General features: G+C 40.4%; 1 long non-coding RNA gene across 2 annotated transcripts in view; it reads right to left on the bottom strand.

Annotated features, from left to right (window-relative positions):
• Positions 1 to 20,996, bottom strand: part of LOC111227421 — an 80,607-nt gene extending 59,611 nt beyond the window's left edge. For both annotated transcript variants that reach the window (XR_002665336.1, XR_002665335.1), the window contains exons 1-2: positions 20,963 to 20,996; positions 1,805 to 1,854 (exon numbers count right to left, since the gene is read on the bottom strand). This is a non-coding gene — a long non-coding RNA (uncharacterized LOC111227421). The remainder of the gene's footprint in view (positions 1 to 1,804; positions 1,855 to 20,962) is intronic.
• Between the last annotated feature and the right edge of the window lie 119 nt (positions 20,997 to 21,115).

Raw genomic sequence — 21,115 nt, 5'->3', positions numbered from 1 at the left:
TCCTATTGACAGATGGTCCCTAGTTTGAACTCATGCTTTGCTTTTGACAAGTTGGGACAATGATTAAAAAGATAGATAGCTGTAGATGCAAATAGATGCAGACTGACTCGATTTCGCTCAAGGCAGGTGAAATGTAAGTGAAAATGCAACCATGCAATGTGAAACCGTTTCAACATAAGCAAAAAAAAAAACCCAGGGAAAATACGACTCTACACAGGTCTATAGATGGGGGGACATTGGAGAGAGACCGGAGAGAAAATTACAAAAAAACCTGGAGTTTCTGGTGAGTTCTGAGATCAGTCAGAGGCTGAGCTGAGCACAAATAGTTGGCTGTTTGAGGCAAATGAACAAAGACTGCATAAATGGTCCTAGAGTTAAGTTTGCATGAATAACAAGGTGACATTTTGTTTTGTATTTCCTCTAAACACACCTCAATACTGATGTTTAGCTAGCTAGTCGTCAGTAAGCTACATTAGCAAAGCAACTAATGTTGTAAGATGCAACTGTTTACAAGCACCAAGGCTAGTGTGCAGTCATCCAGGCCTCAGGAACAGGCTCGGCTGTAGACGAGTTTGTCTTAGAAGCTACTGTCAGAAATACAAATCACATGACCCCCATGGGCCAAAAAAATTCTCCTCATCCTGTACGCTACCCAGAAATTACCACTACCCTATCATTCACATAGATTTCAATCATGCCTCTTCCGCTAAGGCAACAGAGTCATGGGTTAAAATACACAATCAGATGTTTGCAGCTACTGCACATCTGCAAAACGTCTTAATGCTAAGTAGAGTTGACATAGTCATACATTACGAGTTACGGCGTAACCAAATAATTTCTATGCATCTCTACATCTCTGAGACATTATTACAAAACTAAGCGCATGCAACCTGTGCAGAAATACAGTCATCCTTTCTAGCCATCCCACTTAAAGCCTTTCTATTGACTCAAAATGTGAATCTGGAGTTCAGTGGAGTATGTGTGTTTGGAGTATGTGTATATTTTTAGTCTTTTTCATATGTATTCTGATATATCATACTACTTACAAACCTTGTATAATGTGCGTCAATACAGATTGTGAAACTCCCACTAACGTCACTAAGAGACTCATTCCTATACACAGATTGATCAAGGTGACTGAAGTGCTCCTGAGCTGGAGCTCTTTGATCACCTTGTTCCATCTGAAGACAGCTGCTGCAATATCACCAGGAGATACAACACTGCCACTTTCACTTCAGCCCTTCAGAGGTGTATTCAGTGCGTCACACCATTATTATATGACTAAGTTTGGAGAAACGGGTTCCTTGCCAAGTGCCAAATATAGCCAATATTTGCCACAACCTGACCGACTGCCAATGAACTGAAAACATTTGTCCTCACAGTGCAATTCATCCGCTCTGTGATGATCATACTGCCATATTTTACATTTCCTATTTTTAACCCATGGCTGCAAAAGGCGAACCTCTTTTTTTTTCTTTTTTGCATGCTGTGCTACTTATTGAAAATCCAGCGCTATGATCTATTTATAAAAAGGCGATTCATTAACTGCTTTATGAAGACTTAAGAGAAATAAAATGAAGTCAAAGTAACATCAAATAGACGTTCAGCGCCTCACACAGTGCAATTCAGCAAAGCTCTGGAAACATTTGTAATATTTTCCAGCTAGCTCTTGAATCCTGCCTGCTCTTTAGCCCATACACTAAAATCTGACAGAAGAGACTTTCCAAGACCTGCATTCCTTCATAGCTTGAAAAATACCAGCCAGTGCTGTAAGAAACCTGAAGTCCAGCTCGCTTTCACTTACCAGTTTGTCAGTCTTCATTCTCCTCTTCATCAGAAAGTCTTCACTGCAAACTAAGAAGGGCAGAGAGAGTAAGAGGAGAGAGGAAAAAGAAGAGAGAAGGAATGTTTTAATCACTCTGAAGGAAGCCAGTTATCTTCCCACACACATTGCTGAGTGTCCTACTCACACAGACACACACAACACACACACATACACACACTCCCAAAGATACCTCCAAAGGTCAAGATGAATCAGGAGAGGAGAGAAAAGACAGGGGAGAGAGAATGAGAGAATGAAGGGACAGAAAATAAAGAGGCAGAATAGAAAAGAGGAATGAATAGAATGTATGAAGAAAAGCAGATGACAGAGGGAGGAGAGTGCAGAGAGAGAGAGAGAGAGAGAGACTGGAGAGAGAAAGAATGAAATGCATGGCTTGGCTGAGTCATCAGTAACCACCACTTCCTCTCTTCTTACACTCTGTAAAAGCTCTCTTCTAATGACTGGCTAACTTCAGAAGCAAGCGTGCACACACACACACACACACACACACACACACATACACGAACACACACACACACATGCAAAAACACAAGACTCTCCTACTTAAGCTGCACACTCTTTCTTCCTCTTTCACATTTGTGTGTGTGTGTGTGTGTGTGTGTGTGTGCACGTGTGTGTGTTCGTGTGTATAAGAGAAAGCCTGAGAAGTTGACCCATGAACTGACCTCACCATGTGTGTCATGAGAAACAGCACAATCTGTGCCGCTAACTAAAGAAATAAACAGTTTTTCCCTTTTCCCAGAATTCCCAGAGGCATGGTTTCTTAAGTTTTATTCATCCAGGGAAGGGTAACTGATCACTCCGCTTCACATCCATCCTATACAGTGATGGGGAAATCCATCTAGCCACCTCACTTAAAGGACTGAGTCAACATTTTGGGAAAAATGCTTGTTTGCTTTCTTTCTGAGAGTGAAATCAGAAGATCAAAACCAAAGGCTGTGTGTTAAAGTGAGAACATGTAACACACATTTACTCTGTTCAGTACACTCAAGGGGACAAAGTCAGGTTTAAGGTTACTTGGTCTGGTATAAGCAGTAGCATATGGTAGCTAAACTTTATATAGATACTAACATTACTGATCAAGTTGCCTAACTTCACAACTCTTTCCTACTTTGCTACTGTTGAAAACTTTAGCACTTACAAATACCCTGTAATCATAACTTGTAGCTTAAGTGGCTGTTGGCTTGCAAAAAATACTTTAAACCAACAGTAAATCATTTTTTGGCCACACGGAGCCAGTGTAAACAAGTTAGGAACACAATATTGACATATCATCACTGTGTAAGAGTCATGTTTGTGGACACCTGGTGAATGTAAGTTCAATACTGACTCTCTTTTAGCTCTGTTTTTACTCTCCATCAACTCCCCAGGGAAATATCCGTCTCTTTAGCTGCTAATCTCCCCGCTGTGTTAACCAGATAGTTGCTACCTGTGTCTGTCTGTTATCTGGTGCTGAGCAGGTGGTGTACAGTGGGTTTTTTTGAGCTTTTCCACTGAAAACAGCTGCCTGCTGGGGCCAAAAACGATGCTGACAACGGTGTTGATAGTGAACAAAAACGGCTAGACAGCTAAACAATGAGCTGAAACTCACTATAAAGCTTCAGAAAATCCAAGGGAGCTGCAGATTTGGGGGACACTCTCTGTAGGTCCATCACTACGAATGACCTCTTTCACATTGTCGCTGTGTTTTCACATTGTTATTCGATTATAGCCGCTTTGAGTACGAAGCTGGAATCAGGACATGTTTAGCATAGCTTTGCATACAGACTGGCAGCAGGGGGAAACAGCTGGTTCTGGCTCCGTGTTAAAAATATTCCTACCAGCAGCTCTCAAGCTCACGAATAAACACATTGCGTCTTGGTAGTTTAATCTGTTGTTACATTTTAATGATAGGTGTTGTTTTGGAGTGGAGTTATGCACTGGAACTATTTCTTGACAAACAGCAGAGCAGCCTCTCTGCAGGTTGCCTGATACAGCACCGGTTTGGTTTCACCCAGTTGTTATTCACCAAGAAATAGTTCCACCACATACCTCAGTGTAAAACCAACAGAAGATAGGCATGTTTTTTTTTAAACTTTGCATAGAACCAGGTTAACTTTTTCCCATAGCCATAAGTCTTTGTGCTAAGCTAAGCTAACCACCACCTGCGAACAATATTTCCCAGAATGCTTAACTATTCAGTACATTTCCATCCAGATCAAGTCGCCTGAAACCTTGCAAAGTGTGAACAAAAATACAAGCTCTTTTTCTGAGCAGAGTCACAGCGTGGCAGCAGTGTCAAAGCCACATGGGATGACAAAAGTGTTGCATGGTCAGTAGAGCTCCGAGACAAAAACCTGAAATAAAGCTGATTGTGAAAGTGCAGGTTTACACAACCTTGTGGCCCACGGTTCAACTTTGGTGACCTATGACTCATTACAGATGAATATATCATCAGTTCTTAGTCTGAACCCAACTCGGCCTGGGCCAGATTCATTCTGGCTACTGGGGGCTTTTAATTCGCTTGGGTTCGACTGGAAATGGTTTCATTTTAAATCACTTCCTTCGTCTAGTTTTTTGTAAATCAGGGCACTTGAAACATCTGCACCCTAAGCCTGACCAGCACTTTCTATGACATTTAAGAACTTGTCATCTTGCCAAAAGTTATAAATAGTGACACAACAGTAATGAGAAAGAATAAACTGAAAACAAAATTACTGCATCACCCTGAAAACGTATCGTCCTGTTGTTTCTATTCATCTGTGATATTCAAGGCTGTTGTACAGTCAGATATAACCTCACAACCATGCTCTCTGATACAGTTGCAATGTTTCAGGTCATGTTTAATCACTATAGAGAGGCAACCAACCTGAACTCTTGCACAATACCAAAAAGTGTGAATCCTGGATATAACCACTATTCTGTCTATATTCACAGTATACTGTAAATCAGTCTGCATCTGGGGTTACTGTGATACAAAAGGATTCCCGCCTTGTCCCGCTCTATCCGGAGGAAATCATGGGAACTCTGAGCCAGCTTCATAAATACACACATCCTCCTCTGCAGTTCCCACGATTTTCACAACACACACACATGCACACAAATCCTCATATACAGACAGAAGCAAGGGCAGACTTGGGCATGATGTCTCGCGTCTCATTTTCTGTGTAGTCACACTGGCAGTGACAGAAAATGGGGAACACACACACATGATTGCACAAGATGTTACTGTTAAAGTGATTCTGCTTGTACATGGCTGATGGAGCGTTTGTGACAGTTCCACTGTGTTACTGCTGCACTGCATACTGTATGTACCAGTTTGCAGTAGAAGGCCATCCAGTCAGAAGCTGCCATGCATTATTACTGTTCAGCCCCTTCACCTTTCAACTATAGTATTGTGTTACTTGGCAAATGACACACACAGATACAAGACTAGTGACTAAGGATAGAATAGTGATGCCAACATGCCAACGCGCTCACAACGACAATGCAGGTTACAGGTATAATGTTCACCATGTTCATCGCCTTCATTTAGCATGCTACCATGCTAACATTTGCTAATTAGTCTGTACACAAAGTGCAGCTGAAGACAATGTCGTTTATTTTGCAGGCATTTGGTCACAAAGCAAAATATCGGACAAATTAAAAGGCGGAGAAAAGTCAGGGGACCAAGGTCAGCATGACTCATCCTCTTAAGGACCATTAATGTCCATATAAAATGTAATTACAGTCCATCAATTAGTTGTTATATTACATACTGGAACCAAAGGTGGCCAATCGAGCAATCGACAGCTCCAACATTCCCATCCCAAAAACCATGGCCAAAAATATCTAAATGACAAATGTGTAGAAGTTACTGAATCTCACCTTAATCACCACCAAGTTGATCATTACAAAAACATTCTATTGGGAGATTGGAAGATTTCACTTGTATTTTTCTTATATTGTTTAGAACAGTCAGTAACCGGTCGCTCTCTTGCACTTAGCAGCAAGTCAGAGCAGCTGCTGAACATGCAAAGAAAGCGACACTTGCATAGAAACTAAAACCTTATCAACTTTATCAAGATTTTCATTTTTTTTTTTACCAAGACGGTGTCACAGTGGTGCCAACACAGTTTGACTTACAAATGTATCTCCACATTGCTCAACCACAAAGATAAGGACCAAAAGATAAAAAGAAAAAAAAGGGGAGGTCTTAATGAAGCAACTTCAATCATGTACTCAGTGATCATATATATAGTTATAGGTTTTCTAATGTATGAATTTCCAAAAATGAGTTATATTTCACCTATAACAACAGTATCCTCAGGTTTGAGTTTGTGTCAGGTCACAGACAAATCTATTTTTAGTTTTTTCAATGACACACAGCTAACCAGACTGACAGGCAGACCCATAAAGAGAAAGAGAGAAAGTTAGCCTTTGAGAAGTGCTGGCTCAGCAAAGAGCTCATTGTGGGAGGATTGTGGGAGTCTACGGATGAGTCAAGGAGAGCCATTACACATAATATCAGAATGAATAGGACAAGCAGTCTATCTTTAGTGTCTGTGTGGGAATTCAACCTTCAACACTGGCAGAGCCGTTGCTTTGAGTTAAGCACCTATGAATAACTTAAAATATCTTTAATATTCATCTTTTAAAATAAGATAAGATATACTTTTTTGAGCATTGTGCTTAGTCATTGGCAAACTAATTTTTCAACTAAAGGAAACAACATTTGATCACACATTAAATAGGACTGGTTTCTTTTTATCACAACAGCTGTTAAACACATAAAAACATGTCCAGCTATGTAGACAGTTAAACCGTCCCGTGATGGTCTTAAGAAAATTTAGACATGTAAAAAGAACAAGAATACAGCTGTTCTCTTCATAGAAACACCGAGTCTTTCAAGGCACTGGACAGGATTTTCCTTCTTAAAATGCCATATAATTACTTTTCCTACTAAGTCATTATTTATGGCTGGTTAGCAGTCTGTCGGCATCCGTCTGCTGTTGCTGTATTTTTTCTGGAAGTTTAGGATATTTTATCAGCCTTTTGGCAGTTTTTGGGTGAGTGCGCAGCGCCAGAAAACAGTACTTCTGATTGTATCTTGTGAGATCATAATTCTTTGAAACAGCAACTTTCATTCCTTAAGGCCATTAGGTCACATTAGCAACACATTGCCAAATCGTGCCTCCAGCAAACACAGAGCAACAGAACACCTCTCCTTAGGCCTGTTTCTAGTCATCTGACAAATGTGAAAGTATTCACTGGCATCAAGGCTCAAGTTTGGTCCACCAGCTCTGTTTTATTACTTGTTGACTTGTTGACAAGTCAACTGGTGAACTGGTATTGATCCGTTTATCTCAGGCAGTCAAACAAGAATAAGCAGAACGCGTGTAAAACTCAGTGAGGCGTTGATTCTCAGTGGGATTGGCAGCATTATCAGCTCTTTCACAAGGGTCATTTACTAAATGCTATAAAAAAACAATTGTTTAAAGGAATTGTTGGCCATGTTAACACATTAATGTATTAATGCTGAACCAAACATGATTTTTACTGTATCCTTATGTCGTACTTTATCCTGTTTCACTATAGAGGAGTTTATTAGGCCACTGCCTTGTAAAAACACTTCAGCATTGCATGTTATTATGCAGATAGAAATATTCTTTCCCTACATGTGTGTACTTTACAGATAGAGATCCATTAGCTCAAATGAAGCACAACAGAACAGCTAGCATACGTTTATCAAAAGTGAAAAAATACATCTTCTAGCAATGCTAAAGCTAACACTTTCTATTTTTTCTCTTTTTTCTTTTTTTTGTTAGCACTATGGTTTAAATAAGACGCTAATGGCTATTTTTAAGTGGAGCGAATGAAGCAGTTGAACCATGGCTCTGGGTTACAGATAACTGCTTAGGCAACGCAGCTCTGGAGTGTCGTCCGAGCGGTCCACCTATTTTAGACATTCACTAGTCATAATATTCAGCAATGAAAATGTGAAATGAAAAAATACAAATTCACCAGCGCAACAGAAAAAAATGTGCCATCATTCAGGCGTAAGTAACCACAACATAACTCACTCAAACACAGTGCAGTTGAATCTGAAGTGTGTTTAAGGATTTATCTGTGAGTTCGTAGTTAAACTAAAGTGGGACTAAGACACATTTCTTATTTCTGCCACTCTAAACAATATTCTGTAAGTGTGACTGTGACAGTTTTATGATAGTTTTGTGGTAGTTGTATTGTAACTGCAATTTGCTGTGATTACGCTACCAATTTAACCCATCTGAAATCCAAGATGGCGCATAATCATTTCTTCCCAGACTATAGATCTTAGCGCTGTTCAGCAGCACTGCCACTGTCGGCTGGAAGTGGCAAACGTCTTTTCTCCCACATCAGCGTTGACTCATTTAGACTCTCACACCACTGTGAGCGGTTTCTTCCACCTCTACACTCCTACAGGGTGTCCATGCTGACTCAGCAGGTGAGAGGGGTCCAGCTGATGACCTCACTCCTGGATAACCACCAATGGGAAGTACCCAGGTAACAGCCAAGGTTCAATATAAAAAGGCAGCTAAATATTGTTTCTTGTTGTGTGTTCAGCGTGAATTGTGTGGTTCGCTAATGTTGGAAACATTAACGTTAATGTCAGTCTAGGGCAATTCTATAACATACTACACGTATATCCTCTGGGACAAAACTGAAAACATGAGCCTGTCTTGTGTCGTCATTGTTTTTTATGTGTGCTTAAAAACATAAAGCAACACAAAACCAATCATACATCTTCATGTTCAGACAGAGAAAACAACATAACTACACAGCGAGCTCAACAAGCTAGTCTTTAAAAATACTTTATCTAAGTTTAGAGTTACACCATGTTTCTCACACCTCCCCTATGGTAAAATTCTGACATTAATTACGGGTCTTTGGGGTGACTTTCTCACAGGTTTTGTTTTACCTACAGCATTTCACAACAAAGTGAATGTTCCTGTCCTGAGGGAAAAGTAAACCCAATACATTTTTGTGGCAGCACAGGTAGTTATGGAAGCCTACAGGGGACTATATTCAAATGATAATGTAATTTGACAATAGCATAATCATTTTCCACATACGTATGGAAGTGATGCCCTAAAACTGCTAATAAACATCTATCCAAGCTGAGAAAACTATACAACCTGACTAGAGAAGGCATTTTCTTGCTTCCTTTGTTAGTAAGACTCTCAGTCCCTCTTTTTCCTCTGACCCAGAACGGATACATCCATCATGCTTTGTTTTTGTAGAATTTAGCCCTATAATCTAACTCTGGCACCATATTACCACTCTTTTGACAAAAACATTTCATTCAACTAGTCTCTGCTCATTGGCTTCAACAAGCCACTAAATGTTTTGATTATATCTGTCTGTCTGTGCCTCCACCAGTCCTTTCCACCTCTTAAAAACAACACTTCCACCTCTGTCCTCTGGTTACTGGCTGTTGCTTTGTGTTGACGTAAGGTGGAACAATTTGTGTGATGATGTTTTACCATGGAAACACTGTTGGGCAGGCGGACTAAGAGGTTTCACAAGTGGAAATGGACGAGCACCCACACACCCATTAACTGCATCTCTCTTTTTCTGTTGCTCTCACAGTATACTTATCAATCGTGCTCGTGCACAGGGATGGACAAAATAACATCCATAAATAAAGTGCAGCAGTCCTGCAGTCAATAACGTACCTATTTGATGTGGCTTTGCTGTATGTACAGCTAATGCCAACATTTTTAAAACTGTTGCTTTCTACATCTGCAGATGGTAAATAAACTATGGCTAAGTTATGGGTTAGGTTAGACAACACATGGTTAAGGTTAGGGAGAGATCACCGACCTTCACACTCATGCCTGAAACAAACTACCTCGTATAGTGTATCGTCTGACCACGTCTGAAGGCTGTAGTATTTCAAGGCAGAGTATAAAGCCTACCATCCTATAAAAAGTACACGCTTTTGGACAGTCTCTCCTCGGAGGTATGCATGGTGTTGCAATTATTTGTGCATACAAAAAGAATGATGGAAGCAGTTGTGTGTGAAGAATAAGACATGAGAGCTTGAGAGGGAAGTTCAAACACTGCACACACCTCCACACGCTCCCAGTCAATTGTTGTGCGGAGTGGGTGTGAATGTTGGATTGTCGGTTTCAGAAAACTACAAAAATAGGATGAAGCCTACTGACCCCTTTATTTTCTGCCTCATTGTATATACAGGTCACACTGCTTCCTGCACTGGCACTTAAAGTTATCACTTGCTGTGAATCGTAACGTCCAACAAGATTGTATTTGTGAGAATACCGGGCTGTGTCCCAGTAAATAATGTTACAGGATTTGCAACGGATGCAGTGACACAGTGAGTCTCAAATTTAGCAGAAATCTAAAGTCATAATTTTACAAATCAAAGGCTGAACAGTTGCTGCTTGACTGACTGTTGCAAAAATATGTGATAGGTGGAACTGTCTAAAATCATGAAGACAAAAAACACAGGAAAACCGCATTATCACCATGTTCACTGAGCAACACTGATAATGATTTTTAACAGGATATTTACTTAGCAACACAAGAACAGCTACGCCCCTCCAAAATGACCAAGACAGTCTCAACAAAAACTTATCTTTGCCTCAACCATATATTACATTGGGGTGTTTATCTTACTTTGTCTGCGCCTGAAAAATTAAATTAATCCCCTTCTTTCTTCTCACAATCCCTCCATCTTCCCCCACAAACGTAGCTTTCCTTCTCCATCCAGTCTGGGAGAGTCCAGTCTGGGTCTATATGAGTCAGAGGCAGCAGAGGATCTGACTCACCTCGACATTAGTCTAAACACCATTAGTTTCCAGGTGGTAAACTGAGACGCCATTGTGTTTCTGATTAGACAGCTGAGGCATTTTTCCCTCAGAAAAAAAAGTGGATTATCCTGTGTTGGTGTGGGGTGTATGTGAAGTCTGCATCTTGTCTGTGTGTCAGTGTGGGGAGGTTTTTGTGTGTGTGTGTGTGTGGACTGAGTGTGAGTGTGACAGAAAAAGAGAAATGATGTCTGTTTCTACCATGATTAATGCCTGAGTGAGACCACCATGCTTGATGCTGCAGGTGGGATGTCTTTGTCCACCAGTGACTCAGTCTCACTGTAACTCCACAAGACTAATCTGATATACTGAATCAGTATCAGTGCCAATACTGATCACATTAAACCAGACAGCAACTATTTTTTCAGGTACTTTTTTAAGCAAAAAATACCAAAAATGTCATTGTTCCAACTTCTCAAATGTGAGAATCTACTACTTTTACTTGTCTGACATTACACTACATTGAATATCTTTGCTTTTGGGACTGTTTGTCACTTTTTCTTTTTTTTTTTAAACTGACTTTATGAACCAAATAATTAATCAATTAATCAAGAAAATGATCTGCAGATAAATGACACTTAATAACAGGATGACAGTAGCAACTGACCTACTCACACGAGCGAGTGATTAAAGCTAAGATGATGTTTTGGGTGGAATATTCCTTTAAGGGATGTATATTAAAAAGCCTGAGTAGAGGCAGCTGCTCCTCTGCCCCACTGGAAAACTTCAACTGCAGCTCAATCAATATGTACTATGAGGGGATACACACACGCACACACAAACACACACACACTAAATTTTCCTAATACACTGCCATAGCTGTGTCTGCCTTCACTGTGCTGATCTACTGTGTGAACCAAAACCTGACTGCTTCTCACTGCTCTCCCCCATTGTTGCCTTTAAGTATGCCAATCAATACTGCAAGCTGACACCCACCAACCAATCAATACCTCACATTTCCCAGGGGGCGGAGTTTCAAATGTTCTATTTCACTCTGTAGAAAATGACAGAGGTTGAAAGAATCCATTGATGGTGGTGATGCTGGAGGGCACAAACACCCCCAGCCTCAAGTCTGATGGGGATGATGTGGAAAACACCGCCCTCCTCTGGCAACTATGAGACATTTTTGTCTACAGTGAAAATTTCATCCACTTCAGACTTAGTAGTTGGTGAGATGTTCAAAATAAAAATACAGCCTCCAAATAATGGGCAGTTACCTCAAAATGGATGCGACAATAGCTTTATGTGGATAGAATTCGTATTTTCTCGTCCCTTACGTGCCAGGTTCTGTGCACTTTAAGGATGTCATACAACTACATTTGTGTATAGATGTGACATAAAGTTTCTTAGTCAAGTATTGATGAGATCTGGACCCGACAGTGCGCAAAGGTACAAAGTGGGGAATTCATTTTCTACTCCGCTACTGCTGCACACAGTGCTAGACATGTAGTGATTCAGTGACTATCACACCTATGTGTCAATGTATACAGTCAGTCAGACATAGACACACGCCTTCACAGCTTCACTGTCTGGTTTATCAATTTCTTTGTTTGGCTGGCCTGAATTGACAGAAACTGTGAGTCTGCTTCAGCTGTAGAGGCCTGATACACATTACATCCGTTGCACTGCTTCTCCTCTGGTAACAATGTTTATCTGTGTGGTCCCTGTAAAATAAGTTAAGAAATAAATAAGTAATAGATGCTTGCCTTTCTTGTCTCAAGGTCCAAAAGGCCCTGCAGGTAAAATCAAGATTTCAACCTTTTTAGAGTGCATAGGTTAACAATGAGACAAATAAAATTTGACGAATTAGAATAAATAAATAAAGAGGTCAAATAAAGCTGGATGAATAAAAAGTGTGGTTAACATTAAGAAAAGGCATTTTTAAAAAGATAACTTAGGAGTGATTTAAGAGTTGAAAGGAGGTTTCAGTTTCTGCAGCTTTCAAACTCAAACAGCAGGTGGAGGCAGAGTGACCCTGCAGATTTGAGGCTGAAGTGGAAACCCTGAGGAGAGGAGTGTAGGGCTGCAAACAACCATTATTATCTTCAGTGATTAATGTCTCCATTGTTCTTTTGATTAATGAATTGATTGGTCAGTTTGTAAGAGGTCGGAACATAGTGAAAAACGCCCAGAACCCCTTTGAGCAAGACAGTGAACTTTCAACTTTCACCAGTAGTACGGCTGCTCACTGTTACCCATTTTTTAAATATTTATCACCCTTTTAACATCATGTTGGAAATCCTGCTTTATAAACCTAGTTTAATATCATCATCTTTAACCTGTGTTTTTTTATATGACAAAAGTGAGAACTTTGCTGCAGCAGCTAAAGAAAATGTGCAGATGGATATTAAGCAGATATGGATCCCAGCCCTAAATGTCATGTCGGTGCCTTTCCACCAAGTGGCGATATAAGACTGTATATAGCATGGGGTGGTGACACTTGCCTCACATCTATTCACATTCGGTAACATGTGGTGTACTAAATATTATACTGAATCAAAAAAGGATAGGATAAGATGTTTTTTCTTTTCAGACCTTAAACCTGATGCATTTACCGTCTGTTAGTCACTTTTGTGACATTAAAACATTGTGTTGACTCTGCTTTTAAGAATAAATTGAGTATTGCATGATCAAGTGGTGCAGTGCCTCAAGATGCATGCAACATTTGTTCTGTTCAGTTCAGTGTGCTGTGGCTTTGACCTCTGACCCTTTTCTTTTACTGTGTACTCACAGGAAGTTCCTATATGAACAGCTCAATAAAATAAAAAGCAGATATGTAAATGCATGTGAGGCAAAAAAACATTTTGCATGAAAAGATAAGCAATTGGCGCGTGAAAACCTTTTTTTTTCTCCCCCTTTTTGTGAACAGAGTTTCAGACTTCACCACCACCACTTCCTCTACTGTGAAGCCACTGGGTGCAGGTCTTTACTGGAAACCAGTAGCTCTGACTAAAAACCCCACTGTAATAGTGTATGGTGCACTTGTGGCAGCCGTTAGTTACCAATAAATTGCACAGTGTGAGACAGTTCTTGCGTAGACACCTCAGTGTCTGCGCAAGAAGTGTCACACATCCTCCATCCTCCCAGCTGCACCCTGAGGCAACATCTCACTGGAAACCAGTAACTTCAACTGTAAGCCGGTGTGGTCAACCAACAAAATCTGCCCACAAAAGTTTATCATGGGTGTTAGCCAACTGTCATTACTACAATTCTGACAAGAGCAATTCCCTGTCGAATAATGGATTTGTTTCAGTGTTCAAGCACTGATAACAGACATGTGAGTGTTGCCTATTAAGGCATGAAAATGAGCACTGCTGCTGCTGCTGCTGAAGCCACTGCAGATTCTCTGACCAGACTGAAAGTGAAAACAGATCAGTTCCTGATGGTCTCACTGACCAACTCCTCTACAAGGCTCCCTGCAGAGTCCGAGCCTCCACTATCACAGAACAACTCTGCAACAAGCAAAACTGCAGCTTTTCAACAGTTTGACCTTTGAACAGCCATGAATACGTGCACTGCCTTCTGCTTCCTCCTGCTCTCCCTGTCAGTCCTGCATCAACATCAACAGCTTTGACAATACTCTCACATTTTTTGCACCCATGTGAGAATGACACAGGTTTCTGTCTGAATTTTTAAGGCTGATGATTGAAATCCCAGATGTGGATCAAAGACGAAATCACGTGAGCTGTTTTCTTGTGGCGAGGGCACTCTGTGCAAACCTGAAACTCTCTGAGACTTCTTTCTAAGAAGCACAGAGGAATGAAAACACAACCCTCTTCCAGCCCTGCTTGGTGGAGGCAGTGCAACAGAGCCACTCAAGTAAACTACATGTTGTGCAAGCTACGAGCTGATAAGATTTTAGAACATACACTGTGAGAAATGCAGTGTGATAAGAGAAGAATGCTAGTTTAGCTAATCAGCTCGCCTCCACTGTACTTTCACTTTACCTTCAAAATAAAAGGATAAAGAGTTACAGCTGGCCACAGGAGCAACAGGTATGCACACACACACACTGCACCCACTCACTCATACAGTGTGCACAAACACCCACATAAATTCACACACACTGGCCAAAAACACTCTGAAGTTAGACACACATTCTTCACACCATTGCATAGAAGTCTTCCCTGAACCACGTTTTTGTCTTGTAAAAACCTCTTGAAATAAATTTTGTGGTTTTCATGTTTTCTCACCATCCATCTGGCTCAACCCTCCACTGGCTAATCTAAAATATAACACCACAAATGTCAAGCTACAAACCAGGCTGCTGTCAACAGTTTCTGAAAAATTGAGAGGTTAGAGTTTTTTGTTTTTTTTTTTTTTTTTCCCTGAGAGGCGTATTATGTCAAAATCGAGGCTTTGATAGTGACAAAAGCGGAAGTGCTACCGTCCCTGCGCTGTGAGTGTCGCATGTGTGCATTAACATCCACTTTTGGTGATGGGTGTACTACTACACTCTCTTACTCACTACTGTATTCTCATTAAAGCTGATGTCAGTGCAGACTGAAAAATCCTGCCAGTAAACATCTTATCATCATGGCGATGGCCACGCCCGTGACGCTGCTGACACCCGAGGGTCCAGAGAGATCTGACAGCTTTTAGCACTTACATATATATATATATATATTGATAAATTCTATTCTGGTGTTCAGTATCTTTAAATCTAACTGCTTCATGTCTTTATGTTGGAGTAGTTGTGTGCACATACACAAAACCTCAGTGGGACAGGTGCTGGACAAGATGTGTGATGAGTAGCAGCACATTGGAATCAGACACTAAAGGTAATGAATAAATAAATAAACAAGCTTAGTTTAGCTTAGCATAAAGACTGGAAACAGCTAGACTGGCTCTTTTGAAACCTAAAAAATACACCTACCAGCACCTCTGAAAAGTCACTAATTCACATCATCTTGTATCTAACCCGAATGGAATTGTTAAAAAAGAGAAGAACACCAACCGGTGTATTTATGCGTTTATATTTTTGAACTTTGGGCAGAGCCATGCTAGCTGTTCCCCTCTGCTTCAAGCCTTTATGCTTGGCTAATCGCCTCCTGGCTCTCGCTCCACATTATAATCAATATCAATATTTTTATAATGACAGTGTCTCAAATGACAATGTGAAAGAGGTGACTCACTCCCCTCGGCCTTCCAGGGCTTGATACCGAGTTCCAGCTCACTATTTAGTTGTCCGATCTGCAGTTTTACTGTTTTGGTTCGCTCTCACCACTCTCATATGTTGTTTTTTTGCCACAGCAAGCAGTTGTTTGCACTGTTGTATTAAAAAAAAAGAAAAAAAGAGACCCCAAAAACTCTGCTGAAACTACTACTGCTGGAAACGACACGTAGTGGCGTCTGAGGGAAAATCCGGTGTTGAAAAGTGTCAAGAAAAACCACTTTGCATCTGTACCTTAATCCACGGCAGGTCTGAAAAGGTTTCACAAAACCAAAGGTGCTAAAAGAGGAGGAACACACAGAGGAACAAGGTACTCGTTCAACTGAAGTGAGAGCATGAAAATGGAGGTGCAGCTGCAAGGTTTTTGAATGATATTGATATTTCAGGTTAAGAGCTTCCCATAGACAACAAGAGTAATGTTTCAATCACACTAGCTCACATCTGCGCTATATGAGCTGGCTTTAAAGTCTATACTGCAACATCCCTGCGTGGTGACCAATCAGATGCCATGATTCAGGCTGAGTTGGAGCCCATAAGGATTACAAATGTGACATTGAGATGACTCGAGCTAATTTCAGTACTGTTCGTGTGTGTGTGGTGTAAAAGCTGCCTACTCATTTGTTTTCGTCGCTGCACAAATAGACACAGGGTTTACTTTCATTTGAATGAGCTATCTGTGGTTTACATCTCTCTCTGCAGCACGGAGAGCACAAGTAGCCTTAAAAGACATCTGCTGACTGTGTGCTCGGGAAAGTGAAGCAACACGTCTACTGTAGTACAGTGTGAGCCAGCAACAGGTGAAAGCTTGAAGCTTCTTTCGTGGGTGGTAGCTGCGAGCTCAGGTGTCCTGGGAGTAACGGGTAACTAAAAGCTGCTATAATCAATTCTCATACTCACATTGCATCAAATGACTACATGTATGTCACCCAAACCCACGGAGGATTATCTACCTTTCTAGTCCCCCTCAGCTCTACAGAGCATTTTAGCGTCTTTGAGGTCATTGTTTTGGTTTTCTGTGACTTTAATGTTTTGTTTTATTGTCACTGCTCTTATATTGTCTTTTCCAGCCACAACAGGCAGCTGCTTTGGGCAAAAAAAAACTTTTATATACCAACTGTAACCGACTGAAGAGCCCGATATAACAAGTTTGTACCATCAAAGTTAATGTTGTTGTATTTACGGCTTGTTTCTGTTGCATCGACGTGGCTAAAAATAGTTAATGCATGTTAATGTTTAATCGCTTGTAACCAAGTTCCTTGTGTCACTAAAAAAAATGCATAATAAGGTTCAGAAATCCTTCAGCAGACATTTGTAAGTCGCTGTAAGAGAATACCGAGCTCCAGAGACAGTATCTCTAGTTTGGTTCCGCTTCCATTTTCTGTATTGATACTGATTTGAACAGTGACAAACTCTTCTCTTCCCTTTTTTAAATCACTTTCTAGTCTCCTTTCCAACTTTGCATTTGAATTTCATCAAGTTCAAACTATGTAGATCCTTTCGGTCTAATCGGGTTCTTGTTGCCGTATTTTACTCTCTCGCATGAAGTGATTAACTAAACTTAATCTCGCTCTAGCTTGGCTCTCACCCATCTCACACCTATGACACTCAACTTTCTCTGCTTCTGCCTGCGTCTCCATGGCAACACCTCTCGTGTACATTTCCTCTAATTTGTCTGTACGAAGGCACAGCACACAGAGCAGCCTACAACAAGCCAGTTCCTGCGTTGACTTCATTTCCATGCTCAGCGACACAACTCACGAGACAAACAGCTGAATATCACGGCGATACTGGAGACGGCGTTCTTTACTGTGGTCATGGTTACAACAAAGATGTGACTGCACCGCTGTAAAGGAATTACTACAGGCTTACAGCTTATGGCTTCATACTGCAGACAAAGCCACAGCTGCAATGACTGAAACTTTTATTTCAATTTAGCAAAGATACACAAGCCAAAAAGACAGAAACAGAAAACACCTGGGGCTGGTGTTCCATGGATATGTAGGGACTTTGGATATTAGAGTTTCATTGTACAATATCACACAAATTACTACATCTTTATGGGAGTGAGGGGAGCGTTCTTCAACACTACTCTCAAGCGCAACAACAGACGACCATTTTCACAGAGGACATTTCGACATGTTACAGTAAGAAAAGCACGGACGTAAATAACAATGATCCATTTAGCCACTTTGCTTTCAGTGTCCTGGTATTGTTCACGCTGGCTCACTGTCGTTTGTTACTGGGACACTTCAAGCTTGAAACTGAGCCACCATTGATGTTATTGGTAACACTCGTGCTTTTCAAGTCAATATGTCTGCACTCTGTAAACTCCTACATACACACACTTGAGGAAAGGTCTAATTACGTAAAATACGTATAAAAAAAAAAAAAGGTTTATTAGCATCTGGATCACTAATCAATGCCTCCCTTTGTGATTACGTTTCCAGTTGCTTGTGGATTTAAAAACTTAGCTTAGGTTACACGCAGTTTTGGAGTAACACTGCCCCCTAGTGGCATTTCACAAGCTCAACAAAAAAGGTTGATCATTTTAAATATAGGATTATAATTTTAGTATTGAAGTACAGACCAAAATACCCTTTCCCGCTTTTGACGGGATGTCAACGTGAGTCACAGGATAACTTGCTTTGTGCTACGTGCTACAGCTGAAATAGCTCCGCATGAATCATAGTTGGCTAGACAAGGCTGAAACGTGTCTTTAAAATTTACAAGTATTTTACATGTAATCTGTCATCTTGCTACAGTACCAGAAATATATGATATGATATCAGTTATGCTATGTGTGTGTTTCACTTCTTCCTGCTAATCATCATATTTAGTTGCTGGGGATGCAAAATGGTGCAAGTGACAAGAGGAAGCTCGTGCAACTGAGGTCACTAGGAAGCAGAATGAGGAAATGAGCTGCTGTTTTTATAACACACACACACACAGACACACACACACACACAGACACACACACACACACACACAGGGAAAAACAATACATGATCTCAAAGAATAAACCTCCTTAAATAAAGGTTGTATAGATAAAACATGCAAACACACTCCCAATAGTCTCGCTCTCTCTATCTCTCTCTCACAGAGACACACACACACACACACACACACACACACTTGGTCTCTCTTCCTTCCTTTCCCTCAAACACACTCACTCAATATTCAGCTCATATCCGGGTTAACATGTCTATGCTTCTCAGTCTCCAGCCACATGAATGGAGGAAAGAGGGACAGGGAAACCCCATGTCACTCATTATGAAACACACACACACACACACACACACACACACACACACACACACATCACTGAGTACATCTATGTCTTTACTTTTAATGAGTCCAAATAGTGGAGAAATGTGGTGGTGACATGATGATCAGCAAAACTGACAAAAAAAGAGTTAATAGAAAACACAGAGACAATATCTTCAACTACTTCTTCAAATCTTTAAGTTCCTCATTGGAGGAAACGTAACAACGACATTTCTTAGAAAATTAAATTAAGAGAAAAGTTGTGGCTTTACAGTTTGTCGTGTCTTTATAAGAAGAAAAATGAGGGGAACATTCTGTTCAATGTGGTGGTGAGTTGAAATGAAATCATAGCCAACTGATTAATTATGTCATGAGAAACCAATCATGTACAATGGACAAACAAAAGAGAGCACAAACAACCCAAGAACCCAACAGGAAATTAAAAATTAAAATACTTTAACGAGAAAAAAAAAACCAAAAAAAAAAAAACTCAAGGTCCACTTACTGGGTTTTTCTCTGAGCTTTCAGCCATACATCAAGGTTCTCGTCAGCAGATTTGATTTAGCCCTTTTCTACAGCATGGTACTGGCTCAACTTGATTCAACTACTAAACTTTTTGTGTTTTCCACTGGGCAAAAGTTGTGGATAGTAACAACCCCACCTCACAGTCTTCATCAGCAGATAATAGTTTTCTTAGTCGTCATTGTCAGCTAATGAACACAGACTAAGGAAGAACCTGGAATGTGGAACATGGCTAGTTTTTTTTTTTTGTGGAACTATTTTCAATGTCTAGAATGAACAGAAATATTGAAATTAAAACATTTCCAGGTCAATGACACAAACCCAGAGGCTGATTGTTTGACGCAGTCAAAAGCCCCAGAAAAACTACTAAATGAACCTTGAGGAAAAATTGTTTGTTTTGAATATGATGAGGCAAAGTCATAATATGTCTTATCAACATTTAAACCTATGTTTAACGTTTCACTGTAGATTTCAGTAGTCACAAAATGTAGTTTCTCTCAAATGAAAGAATTATTCATTCAAATGAAAGTATTATTGATTATTCAGATGATGCAGTACATAGCAGTTCAGTTTTTTTTCCTAAACAACTACAAATTATCATTTGCCAGTTTGTTTTGTCGTAAACGTTTCTGAACCCCTCGTTTCCCGACAGAACCTGAACGCAGCATCTCCCAGTGACTTCCATGGCTACAGCACTTCGCCTGTAATAAAGTTATTGAAGTGACGCCCACTGCATTCTGGTAAGACTCTTTCCAGGAGGTGACGCTCACCGCTCAAACTTCACACGCTGATAAGAATCTGACTTTAAAAAGATCAGTGAGGTTCACATAGAGTCACAGGAAGATTTTCTGCGGGATGATGGTGATAAAAACCGGGTGCAGCTCCTCTGTTTGTGCATTCATGGCTACAGCACAAGAGGGAAAATGATGACAATGTGCCACCAAGTAAAAAAAACAAAAAACGTTTCAGGTCAAGTCATTCAATAACTTTTTTGAAAAAATACAAAAGGAAGAGGAAGGCCGGGTTACTATCTCTGTCTGACACCGCACACTTCCTTTTTATCATTGCACAAACCGCCCATTACGCATGAGTGAAGCAGCACGGCCCTCAAACTTCTGAACTCTTTAAGACAGTGAACACTTCTGGCGCTTCTAGGTCTGTACTAAAAAAAAAAAGTTTTGAAATGCCAGTGCGATGTGATGAAATTCAACCTGCAGAGTTTTATCAGACCTGCTTCCTCATTTGGACCTTGAAGGGAGCACAGCTGTGAGGTGGAGAACTTCTCGAGAGTTTGATACGTTTAATTCATAAAATAAAAAATGAACTTACCCCCGGCGTCAGTGGCAGGCAGGCAGGCGCACACTTTACACGTCTTCTGTTCTTCTTTTTTTTCTTTTTCTTTTTTTTTTTTTTTACTCAGGCAACAATTGCGAGGCGTGCATCTGCACCAATGGCTTTCTTTCACTTTCAAACTTTTGCTCT

Source organism: Seriola dumerili, unplaced genomic scaffold, assembly GCF_002260705.1.
Source record: "Seriola dumerili isolate Sdu_G_001 unplaced genomic scaffold, Sdu_1.0 BDQW01000187.1, whole genome shotgun sequence".
Classification (NCBI taxonomy): domain Eukaryota; kingdom Metazoa; phylum Chordata; class Actinopteri; order Carangiformes; family Carangidae; genus Seriola; species Seriola dumerili.
Note: the sequence above shows the minus strand (reverse complement) of the source record. Positions and strands in the feature narration are given on the sequence as shown.